The sequence below is a fragment of the Lemur catta genome, chromosome 7, assembly GCF_020740605.2.
Source record: "Lemur catta isolate mLemCat1 chromosome 7, mLemCat1.pri, whole genome shotgun sequence".
NCBI classification, from domain to species: Eukaryota; Metazoa; Chordata; class Mammalia; order Primates; family Lemuridae; genus Lemur; species Lemur catta.
Window position 1 is genome coordinate 63,251,882 of NC_059134.1, and position 14,499 is coordinate 63,266,380.

A 14,499-nucleotide genomic window follows, 5' to 3' on the forward strand; every position below is an offset into this window, starting at 1 on the left:
GGAGGATGCTAAGTGGTCCAGGGCTTTCACCTACCTAAGGCTGCAGAGGAGCCACTGTCTGTAAGACCCCTCACCCACTGACCCCGCAACTGCACATAGCAGTCTACTCATTAGTCAGTCTCTTTCTATTCAATTCAGTTCCCAAATTCAACATAGCTGAGGCATATATAAACAGATAGCAGAGAATTATATCCAAAGATAAAATGAAAGAGTAGAGGCAGGGAAAGCATTGACATCTCCTTGCTCTTATTGGTACATTTTTTTTATTACAGTCATGGGCTGTTACAACAGATTCTCCATGTTTTCCATCCTCATATTTGCCTTGTTATAATCCTTAAAATTAATCAATCTTTAAATACATAATTTCCAGAGTTCTGTTCTATTTTAAACTATGGTTTTATTTAATATTGATGTTACAAGTCCATTTCTAGAACCCGCCTACAACGGGTGTGTGGTCAATCATACAGCGTGGTATCGCAGATAATAAAGCAGTCTCCAGGTGGACTGCCTGGGCTTGGACCCCTGCGCTCCTAATTATTGGCTGTGTCACCTTGGGCAAGAGATTTAATGTCTTCCAGGCTTCAGTTTCCATACTCATAAGATGCAGATAATAATAGCACCTATTTTACAGCATTATTTTGAGGAATCAATGAGTTAATGTCTATAAAGTGCTTAGAACAGCAACAGCCCCACAAATGGGCTCCCTCTCCGTTGGCCATTAGTTCTATAATAGAACACCAAGTGCTGGGGGAGGGTGAGGGTGATGGGGGACAAGAAACCTGAAGCTTCTCCAGTGCAGAGAAGTTCCTTTTGCCTCAGGAGTCATCCTGGCCTAGAAACAGTATTAGTGGTGCAACATTAGGTTACTTTGTGTTCACTGAAAATCCCAGATTAATATTAATACTCATGGGACAGTCTCTGGAGACCCAGACTTGGACCTGCTTACCCCCCAGCCCTGTTGGGCCTTAACTCATACGTATTCATGCAGACAAGTGTGACTTAAACAGACGGGGAAGTGGGGTTGGATCAACTTTTTGGGCCATTATTTTTCATTTTATGGTTCTTTGTTTTCTTTTGAAAAATAAATGATTTCTTCTCTTGCCCCTGTGGGAGCATAGCAAGTCGTAAACTTAAAACAACTGTCTGTGAAAAAAAATTTCCAGACAACAGTGCTTCTGACAGATAGAACAGCATCTATTCAGTAGAAAAAGCCAAACTTGCTTGCTTGCTGTCTTTTAATACTCTAAAGAAAAAACCTGAGACTGGTAGCTTTTCTATGGCCACGTTTATCTAAAAGCTTCACAGTGAATAGGATCATCCCCCCAGAGATAGGAAGCGAAGGCCCCAGGACTGACAAGGTAGAGGCATGAGATTGACCCGTGCTTGTTCTCTGGGATGAAGTCTGTAATTTGGAGGAAGGCTTCTGGGTTCAGAGCTTGGGCTGGGAATTCTGCAGGGCATATGGAACTCTGTCCCTCTCACTAGACTGATCAACACAAGCACACAAGACAAGCGTCTCTCTCAGACATCTTGCATGCACACACACACACACATCCTCAAGACATATACACACATACAGATGCATGATGGCCACAGGTCCTAGGTGTTAAAAGAGTCAGAGAAGATCATGGAGGAGTGAGGGGCTGACATCAGTTTAGGAAAGGGAGCTTTCTGATAGACTGTTGTCAAAGTTAAGACAGAGGTGCTGAGCTTTCGCAAGCCCTTCAGAAGGATTCATGAGGGTAAGGCACTGGGCCAGGGATCTCTCTCTGCAAGTATTCAATATATATCCTTAAATTCAGTTGTTTGAAGTCTGTCCATTTGGGGTGCTGCCTTCTACCTGATGCAGAGATATTAGAATAAGAGAGGAAGATGAATTTCGGTCAGCCAGCCAACACGCATTCAGTGGGTGCCCCCGAGGGTCAGGCAGTGCCCTGGGCACTGGGATAGAAAGGTGACTGAGACATTATTCCTACCCCATGATAGTCTAATAGGGGAGATGAGACTAATTCACAGAAAACAGACTAATGCAGCATCAAGGTTAGACTGTTGATGCCCAAAAGGACCTAGTCTTGTCAAACATGTTCATTTGGACAATAAGACACTGATATCCAGAGATATTAAGTAACTTTCTTATGACCATACACCCAGATAATAGACCAATTCTTCTATATGGAATTGCTCTCTCCAGTCTTTGCATTGTTTTGCAGCTTTGTGAACAACACTTTAACATGGCCCTTTGTTTTAACTAGGTGTCCACCCATCTGTCCCTCCTCCGGTATCCTGATGTCCCACAGGTAAGAACCTGATCTTACACATTTACAGAGCCCACCGTGACTGATGAGATCATATGTATCCAGGAGATGTTCAATCCATCAGCCTAAAGTGACCTGAAAGGAACAGAGACAGTAGTCCAGCTGTGTTCTCAGCCCAGGGCTCCACTCGTTACACCAAGTAGCGCAGGGAGTAAAGGACTAAATCTTGGATACAAATTCAGGGTAAGATATTTTAAACTTGGCATAAAAATTACAAACCTGCTTCCAACCCTTCTGTTTTCGTCTCGATTTTAAACTCAGTTCTTATATAATTTTACATACAAGGGTAATGCATTTTCATTTCAGCCAGCAGGAAAAAGTCAGGTTCCTTGGGTGCTTTTGAGTCTTCGTATTTGTAGACAGAATCATTTGATATATTTCTCCTAAGGGTTTTTTGAAATTATACCAGGTCATTCAATCATCAAACATTTATTGCAACAAGCATTTTTAAAATCTTATGCTCTTTGCCAAATACTGGGCAAGTTGTTGGCTACAAACTTGTCTGGCTGAATTATTGGGTAATTACTTTATTCCCAGAAAAAAACCCGGCATAGCTGTTGTATTATTTCCCTAAGGCTACTATAACTAGTTACCACAAACTTGATGGCTTAAAACAACAGAAGTGCATTCTCTCACTGTTCTGGAGGCTGAAAGTCCAAAATCAAGCAGTCAGCTGGGCCATACTTCTTCCAAAGTTTCTAGAAAAGAGTTCTTTCTTTCCTCTTCTTAGCTTCTTGTGGCTCCTGGAAATTCCTTAGGACTCCTTGGCTTTTAGACGCATCCCTCTAATACTCGCCTCTCTCTTCTTCTCTGTGTATTTATTTCCCTGTGTCCTTTCCTCTTTCTATAAGGAAACTGGTCATTGGATCTAGAGCGTACTCAAAATCTAGATGATCTCACCTCTCGATTTTTAATAATTACATCTGCAAAGGCCCAATTTCAAAACAAGGTCATTTTCTGAAGTTCCAGGTGGAAATGAGTTGTGGTTGGGGGGCACTATTCCACTCACTGTAGCTGTCATTGCTAGCTTGGGTCTGTGTGGATAAGATGGACAGTAAGAGAGATGAGAATGGAGGGAAGCTCAGCTTTGTCTGCATACACATCTTCCTCCCATCTTGCTGCTGGCTTTTCACTGTTCTATTCCCTGTCTTGCATATATCCAGATCTAGAATGCTCACTTGGATTCTCCTCTCTGATTCACATGATTCTTTGGCATATGACACTGGTTCTCAAGTGTTTGCCAAGCTCCTAACCCATGCGTGCTCTCACAAGTACCCTGGCCCATCTGGACCTGAGTGTCGCCCTTCATTATCCACCTTCTTCCACTTGACTTATATTCACCAGACACTTCTTGTGTGTCAGCCACTGTGTTGGATGCTGGGTTCTCAGTGATGAACATGACAGACAAGATCCCTACCCTCACGAAGTGAGCATCCTAGGTGGCAGAGGGAATTGGTGATGAGAAAAAGTGAAAAACAAGCACACAGATATTTAGCACACAAAACTGTTTCTGGCACATAGTAGGTGTTCAATAAATACATGTGATTTAAAGAAATGTGCAAGATAGTTTCTGATAGTGATAAGTTATATGGAGGAAACAGACTGATGTGAAATGAAGCATCTAGATAGGGTCAACATAGAAGACTCTTTGAGAAGGTGATGCTTAGGCTAATGTGTGAAGAAAAGGAAGGAGCCAGCAGAGGAGGTGTGCTTTAGGTAGAGGAAGGGGCAAGTGAAACATCAAGGAGTTAATAACAAGCTGATTGTATTTGGGAACAGAAGAACAATGAACTACAACATTGAGACAAATAAAGCAGGGGAGAGTAGTACAAGCCGTATCAGAAAGGTAGAGGGAGCTCAGTTATGTTGGAAATTATGGATAAAACAAGGAAGTTTGGGTTCAATTTCCAGTGTGATTGGAAGCCATTTCAGGTTTAAGCAGATCAATGGGATTTAACTCATGAATTAAAATATCACTACAGCTGCTCTAAGGAGAAAGGATTGTAGGAGGCAAGACTGGAGGAAGGAAGGATGTTTTAGCATTAAACAAATTAGAGGTGTAAATGATATTGATACCCTCTGTCCTTGGTGCAACCAGGAGAGGACTGGGTTGGCCAAAGCTGCAGTGTTGGTCTGACCACAAGAGACTTTCATCCTTTAACCTGAGCATGCTGAATAATTAGCATCATTTTCCATGTTGGCCATGATGTGGGAAAGATTGGAAAGCACTGCTCTAATGAATATTTTTCATGCCTTCTGGCCATCAAGCTTCGTTTACACTCTCTCTGTGTCTGGATAATTTCCCTCTGAAGTAACCAGCCTCCAAGATGGCCCCTAATGACCCCCACATCCTGGCATTCACAGCCTTGAGTGGTTGAGTGGTCCCCTCACCCACTGCATCAGGGTTTAGTTTGGGTAAGCAATAGAATACAACAGAAGTGATGGTATGTCACTTCTAAGATTAGGTTATAACAGACTGTAGCTTATGTCTTGGGCTCTATCTCTCTCTTGGGTCACTCACTGTGGTGTAGCCTGCTGCCATTTTTTGAGAATACCCTGGTATCCCTGTAGAGAGAACTATGTGGCAAGAAACTGAGACTTCCAGCCAACAGCCAACCAGTAAGTGTTCTTGAAAGCAGCCCCAGTCAAGCCTTCAGATGATGCCGCCCTGGCCAACAAGTTGATTGTAATCACATGAGAGAACCTGAACCAGAACCATCAAGCTAAAGCTAAGCTGCTCCCACATTCCCGGCACTGAGAAACTGTGGGAAAAAAATGAATGTTTGTCGTTTGAAGTTGTTCAGTTTGGGAGTCATTTGTTACACAGCAATAGATAATGAATGCATCCTGTTTTAGAGCACTGCCATCACAGGGTAGAAGCCAGAGACTCTCTTTATTAGCCCTCTTTGCAGTCCTGAGCTTTGCCAACCTGAGGCATCTGACTGAGACTTCAATTTAGCAAGGGATGATATGCAGAAGGGAGTGCTGCAGAGAATGGATTCTGGTGAAGGCGGTGGAGGGAGATTCAGCTTTCAGAGGTGGCAGAGGTGAATCTCATGCCCCACCTCTGTCCCTATGAACGGCTGTGTCTGCACCCAGCGGTGGTGGGGGCGGTAGAGTCACTACTGCAGCTGTGTGCTGATGGAATGTGGATATTGCTCCTGGTTGCCTGGCTTCAAAGCCTGATTTACTCCAGGAAATTCTTTCATACGTTTTGCTGAAATTATCTAGGCAGCTGTGTTGTCGGCAGCTAGGAACTGAGATTGACACGGAAGCCTCCAAAGGCAAGTTACAGAAAACACTGCCTCAAAGTGGCCTAAACAATATGGAAGTGGTAGCCCCCGGAACAAGAAGTACAGAGGAAGAAGGCTGCAGAGGTGAACCATCAAGAGTCTGGCTCTACTTTACTAGAGCACTCAAGGCTATGCCCTTCCCTGTGTGTTTTCATCCTCTCTAGCTGGTCACGGTTTGACTGTGACAATTCCAAGTATCAGATTAGACATGACAATGTCCAGAGGTAGAAAGAGGTTCTATATTTCTTGTGCCCTTTTTTAAGAGACACCTTATTCAGGAGCCCTCTAGAGACTTTCCTTCATGTCTCACTGGCCATAATTTGGTCAGATGCTCCTTCTTAAACCAATCACTGGTAAAGAGAATGGTATTGCCACAATTGTCTTCAACTAATTAGGTTCTACCTTCTAGATCTAGGGAAAGAGCCATATTCCCTAAAGCACATGGCCAGGTAGAATAAGGTGGCTATATGAAAAAATATTAGGGCTTTTCTGTAGATTAATAGATGCTGGGTAAGTAACCAATACTGTCTGCTACAGGAAGTTATTACAACGTCCAGGCAGAATGTGATGGTTCTTTGTGTTAGGCTCATGGAATAGAAGCAGAGAGGAGGAAATATTTTGGGGATATATTGCACACCTAAAAACAAAAAAATGTGCTGGTGGAATAGATTGTGGGGGGAAGGAAAGGGACAAAGGGAATGATGCATTCGTTTAGATTGAGCAATTAAACGAATAATGTATTTAAATAAGAAAAGTTGGGAAAAAACAGGTCAAAGTGAAGGTGAAGTTACACATTTAAATAGCTACCATGTAGGCAGATTAACATACGAGTTTGAAGCTAAAGGGAGATGATAGCTGATGATGTCAACTTGAGAGTCATCAGCTTATAGAGGGAACTGAGAAGCATAGTACTGAGTGAGATTTCCTAGATTCTCGAGGTCTGAGAACCAAGCTCTGGGGCACTACAACAGTTAGAGGTAAGGCAGAAGGGAGGAGCCAGTGAAGGACAGTGAAAGGGAGCAATCTGTGAGAAAAGAACACTAAAACTGATCTCAAAGGCCAAGGAGACGGTTCAGATGTCATTATTCTCCAGCTCCCCAAGTCCCAGTTCCTCCCCACCCCACCCCACCCCACCCCACTTCACCCCACCCCACCCCACTCTACCCCTGGCTGTCTGTGTTTGAAGGTAACAACCAGCTTCTGCATTTTAACTTGCATCTGTGTTGGAAGATGCATATAATAGATTTACTATGAGTGAGTTTCACTGTCAATTGAGGCTAAAAACCACTGGGGACTGAAGAAAAATAGGAACATAATCTAGAAAAAACCCAATGCTTTAGAAAACCTGTCTACTTTTTCTTTCTTGAATAATATATGCAAGATACTTTCCTCATAAATGTCATAGAAAATGGCTTTAAAAAACCAACATAAAACCTCACCAAAGAAGCTTTGAATATATCTTCTACTACTCCAAACATTTTAAAACAAAAAGGAGAACAAGACCACCTCTTATTATTTTATTTAGGTCATATCCTTAAAGTAGTTCATCAATAACATTATGCTGCTTTAAACAGAACTACCATTTCAAGTAGGACAATTGATATGTAATAATTTTTTAAGATCTAAAAGAAAATTAGATATATGCTTTCATTTTAACCAGTGGTGGTTAACTTATGGTTTATAAAGTATACCTCTTCTTCTAATTAAACCGTCAAAGTCAGGCAGCCACCTACAGTTCATTAAAGTTCAGATTTTGCATAAAACCTCCATTATCTAAACTTGATGAGTTTCCCTTTCTTTCAGTACACCAAACTATCTCAGAAGAGGTCTAAACTCTAAAGACCTTTTAAGAAATACAAAATAAGACTTCACCTTGGCTCACTGCTGTGCTCTGATGAACCTGGGGAATTCTAACTCTCCTTGGAAACACAATATTCTTCCACAGGGAATAAATGGTTCAGAAGAAAAAAATATATAGCTTATTTGCTACATTTGCGTGCATCTAGCAACATTGTTTTATTGCAACAGATAGAATCCATTGCTTCCTCTACTGGCCAAGCCTAGGAAAAGACTTACTATTTTCCCAACAAAAAGGTGGAGGTTATTTAAAACATACACATATGGCACATATTTTAGAGATCTACATGAAATGGAGAGAAAAGAGATAAGAGAAACTTAGTAAAGTACTGCCCAGGTGGAAGAAGAGAAAAAAAACATTTGTGTGGTAAAGGACAGCAATTATTTTGCAGTTATTGAATGCGAAAAAAACATATGTCCAGTTAGTGTAAAATCCCTGTGCAAAATGTGAACTTTGGTTAGTTGCAGATAGAGAAATTGAGGTCTCTGTGCTGGAGGAAGATAACCCTAAAATATATGGACATAGAGGCAGAAGTGCAGAAGAAAAGTAGCAAAAGGACCAGGAAAAAGCCAGGGCTCAGATCACAGTGGGATTGACGATTTATTTCATAGTCAGGTGGGACTGGATTAGCAGAATAATATGAGCATAGAACATTTTGCTTGTAATTTGTAGTATAATCACCTGGGCTTTAATTCATTTTGGTATGTGGATTTGGTTTTTCTGCATTTGTTTATGGGGATCATAACATTTGTTCATGGGGATCATAAGAGTCTCTGAGTGTATATAAAATTTGAAAAATCCTGCCAGATAATTCTCGTATGAGATTCATGGGAAGGCTTATTGTAACGTGGTTAAATTTCAGTCTCTGGAATGTCCCTAATGTGGGTTTGAATCTCTGTTCCATTGTTTAATAGCTGTGTGACCTTTGGCAGGTGACTTAGCCTTCAGAGTTTCAGTGTTCCCATCTATAAAACCAGGATGCTAATAACAATAGCTATTTCAAATGGTTGTGGTAATGATTAGATGAAAAACATGTAAAGCACACCATACATCATGTGGTGCAGAGCAATTGCTCAATAAATGTGGGATGTAAATGCATGCATAGGCTGGTCTGGAAAGACCACACAGGACACAAACATGTTGGTTAGACCCCGCCCATCCTCACATGCAGAAAGCAAAATCAGGGGCATATATATGACCGCATCCACAAGAATTGGCAAAAGCATGAGGCCAATGCTGCTCGTATTGGCCATTTGGGCCTGCTCAGCTTCAGGCTGTGGGTTCTGTGCTGTCACCTGCACCCACCTGCAGAGGAGGGGTTGTTGAGATCAGGGCTCAGGAGCCACACAGCTCACCTCTGCTGAGCAGCTGTGTGGACTTGGGCAGGATACTTAATTTCTGTACTTCGGTTTCCTTAGTTGAAAAGTGGGGATAATTAATAACAATACTCTCCTCGTAGACTTGTTATGGAGATTATATGAGCTAATATATTTAGAACATTTTTAGAGTGTCTGACACATTGCATGAGCTCAAAAATAGTAAAAATAATTATAATTAAATTATTATAATAACTTTGAAATAGACCTCTAGGATTCCAAATTCTACTTTGTTTCCCAATAAAACCTTTGCAGAATGAATTTATGGACAGAAAATGAGAAAGAAGAAAAGTAGGAGAGGTTAGGTTAGAGGTAGGAAAGAAAAGTCCAGAAAATTTGTAATAGGGATAACTCACAGCATAACTGATATTAGGAGGATTAAAATTTTGGAACCAACCCAAAAGTTATATCAAAAACCTTTGCATTTAGTGGGCACTTAGACATTTGATTAATTGATTGGTTAATTAAATGTGATTAAGCACTAAACTCAGCAGGTAACCTGGAGCCTGGTCTTTGCACAGAGTAAGAGCTGAGACAAACATATGGTTTTTGTATGGTCTTTCAATAAGACCAAAGAAGCAATATAATGATATAATGATACTTCTCTCTCTCTCTCCCTCCTCCTCCTCTCCTTTCCCCCCTCTCTTTCTGTGTACTCAGAGGTTTTTGTCAAAGCCTTTGTTACTAAGCAGAGGATCAAGAAAGGGATTGTTGAAACTCTTCTTTAAGTGACACTACCCATATTCTTGCCCATAAATGTGCACATTGACCTCGTCACTTAATAAACAGGAACCTGAGTGTAGGTCCACCTGCTCTAGCTTTGTTTTCAGCACTAGGGATGGAGGAAAGGTGTTGAATAATTGAAATATTTTTTTACTGGCATCTCTTTAGCTAGTAGGATATCCCACAACTACTTGTCACATAGTCTAGCCAATTTTGGATTTCATCATCCTCTTCTCTCTTTGAAGCATCCATAGTGACTGCAGCAGTTCTCCAGACTTGTCCAAGATGAAGGGCATCAGCCACTTTGATAGGCAGCTCCATAGATGAAAAAAGCATTAAAAAAAAAATTCATCTGGTGGGGGAGGGTACTGAGGTCCAGGTTTTTCTCAGTCTCAGTCAGCAGAAATCTGACCTCTGCTTTCTCTTCTGGCCTTGTTCTGAAAAGATGAACAAATGTAGAACCACGCATGTCTACGAAGAAGGGACAGCAAGGAGTGCCAGGCCCTCTGACCCGGAACGTCGCCTTCTGTTCCTTTCAGTATATTCTGTGTATGGTGTATCTTTTAAATGCTCCAACTAATAAACCTCTACTTTCTTTAAAGTGAAAGAAATAAAGTTATAACTTTATAATTGTCAATCATAAAATAGAGAAGAAACCCACACAGTCCAGGAAGGCGGAATAAGGGTTTTGAACACACCAGAACAACCTGCTACTGGGGTAATGGTGCAACGGTAACAGACTCATGGGCATAGTAGATCTGCTCAATTCCTAATTTGCTTTCATTTCATCTCTCAAGAAAGTTCACTACAAATAGGAAAGGATGAAGCTCAGATTTAAAAGGAGATTGACGCCCAAGATGAGAGTGGTTGTCACAAAACATGAGCTCTAGTCAGTTCTAGTCTCCTGGCCCAGGATCTAAAACGAGTGTAAGGATAAATACCTATTTTGGATAATTAAGCAGCAGGCTTTTGAGCATTTCATGGGAGTGTAAACCATTAAGAGATGGTATGAGTTCACTAAGAACCCATCCTGATGATATAACCTTATTTTCTTTTTGTTAAAGGCGACTATCTGTCAAGGAACTGAATCAAACAAAATGACAATTAATAGGAAGTTCTGCCATTAAGAATCTCAAACCATTTCCCAAGTACAGAATGTAGGTCTTAAGAACAGGAGTGAGGATGTGGCATGAAAGAGAGAGCAGCATGGAAGACTTACGGGATTTTAGCCACTGCATGTTGACATGCTGTGATCCAAGCAGCCATTGAGCAGGTTGAGGTGCAGAGGGAGCAGAAGTCCTGGATGCCACAGGTTGAAGGACTACACTGGGAGTGCTGGGCTCAGCTCAGGTGCCACATTTCAGAAGGGATTCTGACCAGCTGAAGCCCATATAGAAGACAGTGAACAGGATGATGAGAGGACTTAAGCAATGTCGAAAAGCGAGTGGATAAAGATATTGGGTATTTTTATCCTGGAGGTGAACTAGAACAGTAGTGTGGCTAGAAAACATAGGCTCTGGAGCCACACAAACTTCAGTTTGAATCCTGGCTGTCTCCACAAACTGTGGGATCTTGGGAAAGCTACTAAATCTCTGTCTCTGTGCTTGTTTCCTCATCTGTAAAATGGAAACAATGTGTACCTTGTTGGGTGACCAAGATTAAATGCAATAGTGTATATAAAGTGCATAGTATATAACAAATGCTCAATAACTATCAGTTACAATCATTAATATTATTTCTCAGGGGACATGATACATGAATTCAAACATTGTTTTCCAAAGGCTCTTTTCCTCAGCATACAAACTGGAGCTTTTCAAACTTCATAGTTCAGAATATGTATTAGGCTCTTTGTGCTACTATAACAGAATGCCTGAGTCTGGATACTTTAAAAGAACAGAAATTTATTTCCTCACAGTTCTGGAGTGTGGGAAGTTCAACATCAAGGCACCAGCATCTGGCAAGGGCTTTCTTGCTGCCTCACCACATGGTGGAAGGTAGAAGGCAAAGAGACAAAGGAGGGCCAAACTCACCCTTCTATAATCACATTAATTCCACCCATGAGGGCAGAGACTTCCTGACCTACTCATCTCTTAAAGTCCCCACCTCTTAATACTGTTACAATGGCAATTAAATTTCAGCATGAGTTTTGAAGGGGATAAACCATAGCACCGGGGATGATTTTTAAGAAATAATTTTGCAGGTCTGGGTGAATCATAAGAATTAGCATTTTAATAAGAAACCAGGCAATTCTGGAGCAGAGGGCCAGTGAACCTTACTTTGAGAAACATTGCCATAAACATATGGAAGACTCTCCTCAAACAGCTTTTCTTCTATGCACCATTTTTTTAGTTACCACCTTCTCTGTCCTTCTGCTTTGAATGACTTACTCCTAGACAGTAAGTCCAAATAGAAACACTTCCCATCCGGGGCACCAGGGAAGCCTGATGAGCCACAGATGTGTTGTACCTGGGCTGAGATGTGATCCCCTCTGCCTCAGCCCCGCCGGACACCAGTGGCCATAGCAGTATCTCAGTTCCCTTCCATAGGATGTTTACTCTCCACATTTTCTCTGCTACTTCAGGGGCTCTTTCCAGCTGGCTATCCTGCAAAAGTTGCAAGATCTCCTAAGGCCTAGACTCAGCTCAGAATCTTACTTCCACACATTCTGCTGATTAAAGTAAGTCGCAGGACCAGTCCAGATTCAAGGAGAAGGGAAATAGACTCAACTTCTTGATGGGAAGAGTGGTAAAGTCACATTGCAAAAGGACATGTGGAATGGAAAGAATGGCTGTGGCTGCCTTTGGGAACAATTTGCCAATTTGTCTTTGAACAAATTATTTAGCCACTTGATTTTATTTCCTTCACCTGTAAAGTAGGAAATAATATCTACCACTTTAGGATGTTGTGAGTAATAGGTTAAGAAAGTATGTTTAGCATCTAGCACATTGTAGTGGAAACATAACAGCAACAACAAAAACATATATTGATTGAGCCTATGCTACGTGGCAGCACTGTTCTAAGCACTTTAAATGTATTACTTTAGGTAACCTTTGTAACCATTTAATGACGCACATATTAGTATTCTCTGATGAGAAATTCTAGGCACAAAAAAATGTTAACTTGCACAAGGTTGGTTGAATCGTAACTATTCTCCCTAAACCTTAAATGTCTTACTACCTGCTACATCCAAAGGACACTTTTTAGTTTTTTTCTCTTTAATTCATATTTTTATTATTTTTAATATTAAAAAACAGGGGCCATGCTAATCTTCTCTGTATCGTTCCAATTTTAGTATATGTGCTGCCGAAGTGAGCACTAAATCCTATTTTAAACATTGATGTTGTTGGTCACTCTTCTATCAAACACTCCTCCACCCCTTAGCCCCCATGACTCCCCACTGTCCAGTTTTTCCTTCGTTTTCTCTGATTGCTACTTTCCAATCTCCTTCTTGCTGAGCCACATTTTATAATAAATGCCCAAGTTCTCTGTCATTTCTCCAGCTCTTCTTTCTTGGAGGAGCCCATCCAATGTGGCAACTCGATTTCTACCTTCCCAGTGATGATCTCCAGTCTTCCCCCTCTCCTAAACTCTGGGCTTGCATTTCTAAGTGTCATCAGTATCTCCTCACATATGACCCAGGTAAGCTTTTGAAATTTCTGTGTCTTTCATTTTGTCCTCCTTCCATTGGTTGCAATCTTGCCACTTAATACTTGAAATGTTTTTCAAATCTGGACATTTCTGGCAATCAGTCAATGCCTTTGGCCTGGTCTAGGCCTTCATCAGATCTTGCCTGGTTTGTCAAAGTCATTTTTAAACGCATTGCTTTCAGTTCCTCTGGCATAGTAGCATTCGTGTTACATTTCTACACATTTTAACACACAAACCTCCTCACCAGTACTATACCAGCCGTAGGGTAACACTCCCTCTGATATCACCTCCACTGTCACCACTGTCACATGGTCTTTTCCTCCTCTCTGTGTGTCCCCTTCTTTCAAAGACCAGCATCTGCTCACCTTCTTCCACAGGCTCCCTCTCAGCTGGTTTCTTCTCCCTCCTGACTTTTCTGGGGCAGGGAGTCTACCTGTCTTTTCATAACTCTCTGGAGTTATCTTTACCTTTACAACTAACTCTGTATTTTCTATGCTCTTCCCTTACAAGCTCCCTGAAGCCCTAGCACCATTCACAGCAGCATTTCAAAGCTTGCCTGTTGGGTGAACACTCTATAGGCTCCCAAATTACCTTTCTGTGCAATATGATTTGTTATGAGATGTCCCTAGAGACAGCACAACTTTAAGATAAGAGTGCCAGTTGCCAGTTATAAACATTCTACTCTTAATCTCTACTCAAATTGTTCTAGAGCAGGGCCTACACACCAGTATTGTGTAAAAGGGGGGGGGGGGAAGAGAAGAAATTAAAAACAGAAAAAGAAAGAAATAAGGAAAGAAAAATCAGTTACCCGACCCTCTCATGTATGAACTTGAGCAAGTGACACCTTTCTGAGTCTCTTTCATTGGTAAAGTGAGGGTAACAGTTATACAGATTTTGTTTGGCTATCTAGAGAATTAAATGAGATTATATCTCTAAAAGGCCTGGGCACAGTGCCTAGCACACACAAATAGCTCGATACTTCGTGGTTATCCCTTGAAAGGCTGAAAAGATGAGTGGATGAGAGGTTCCTTGAGGTCCCTTCCAAATATCCAAGATTCTGTAATACTCTTCCTTGGTTGCTGGAGACACGTTGTCAATAGTCAGATTTCCAATCAATTGCTTAGAAAACCAGCCAGGATTTACGAAGCTCCAAGTAAACCTCAGCGTCTTTCCCAGGAGTCATTTATTTATTTGATTTTAATTGTGATCTGAGAGGCTCCACCTTTTCCAAATCACCACAGTGGTTGAAAAGGGCCTGTGTTTGGGAAATCCTTTGTTGAAAAATC

At 41.3% G+C, this 14,499-nt stretch overlaps 1 pseudogene; it reads right to left on the reverse strand.

The window, feature by feature from the left end:
• Window positions 1-12,783: 12,783 nt before the first annotated feature.
• On the reverse strand, window positions 12,784-12,881 carry LOC123643083 (annotated as a pseudogene).
• Window positions 12,882-14,499: the final 1,618 nt, after the last annotated feature.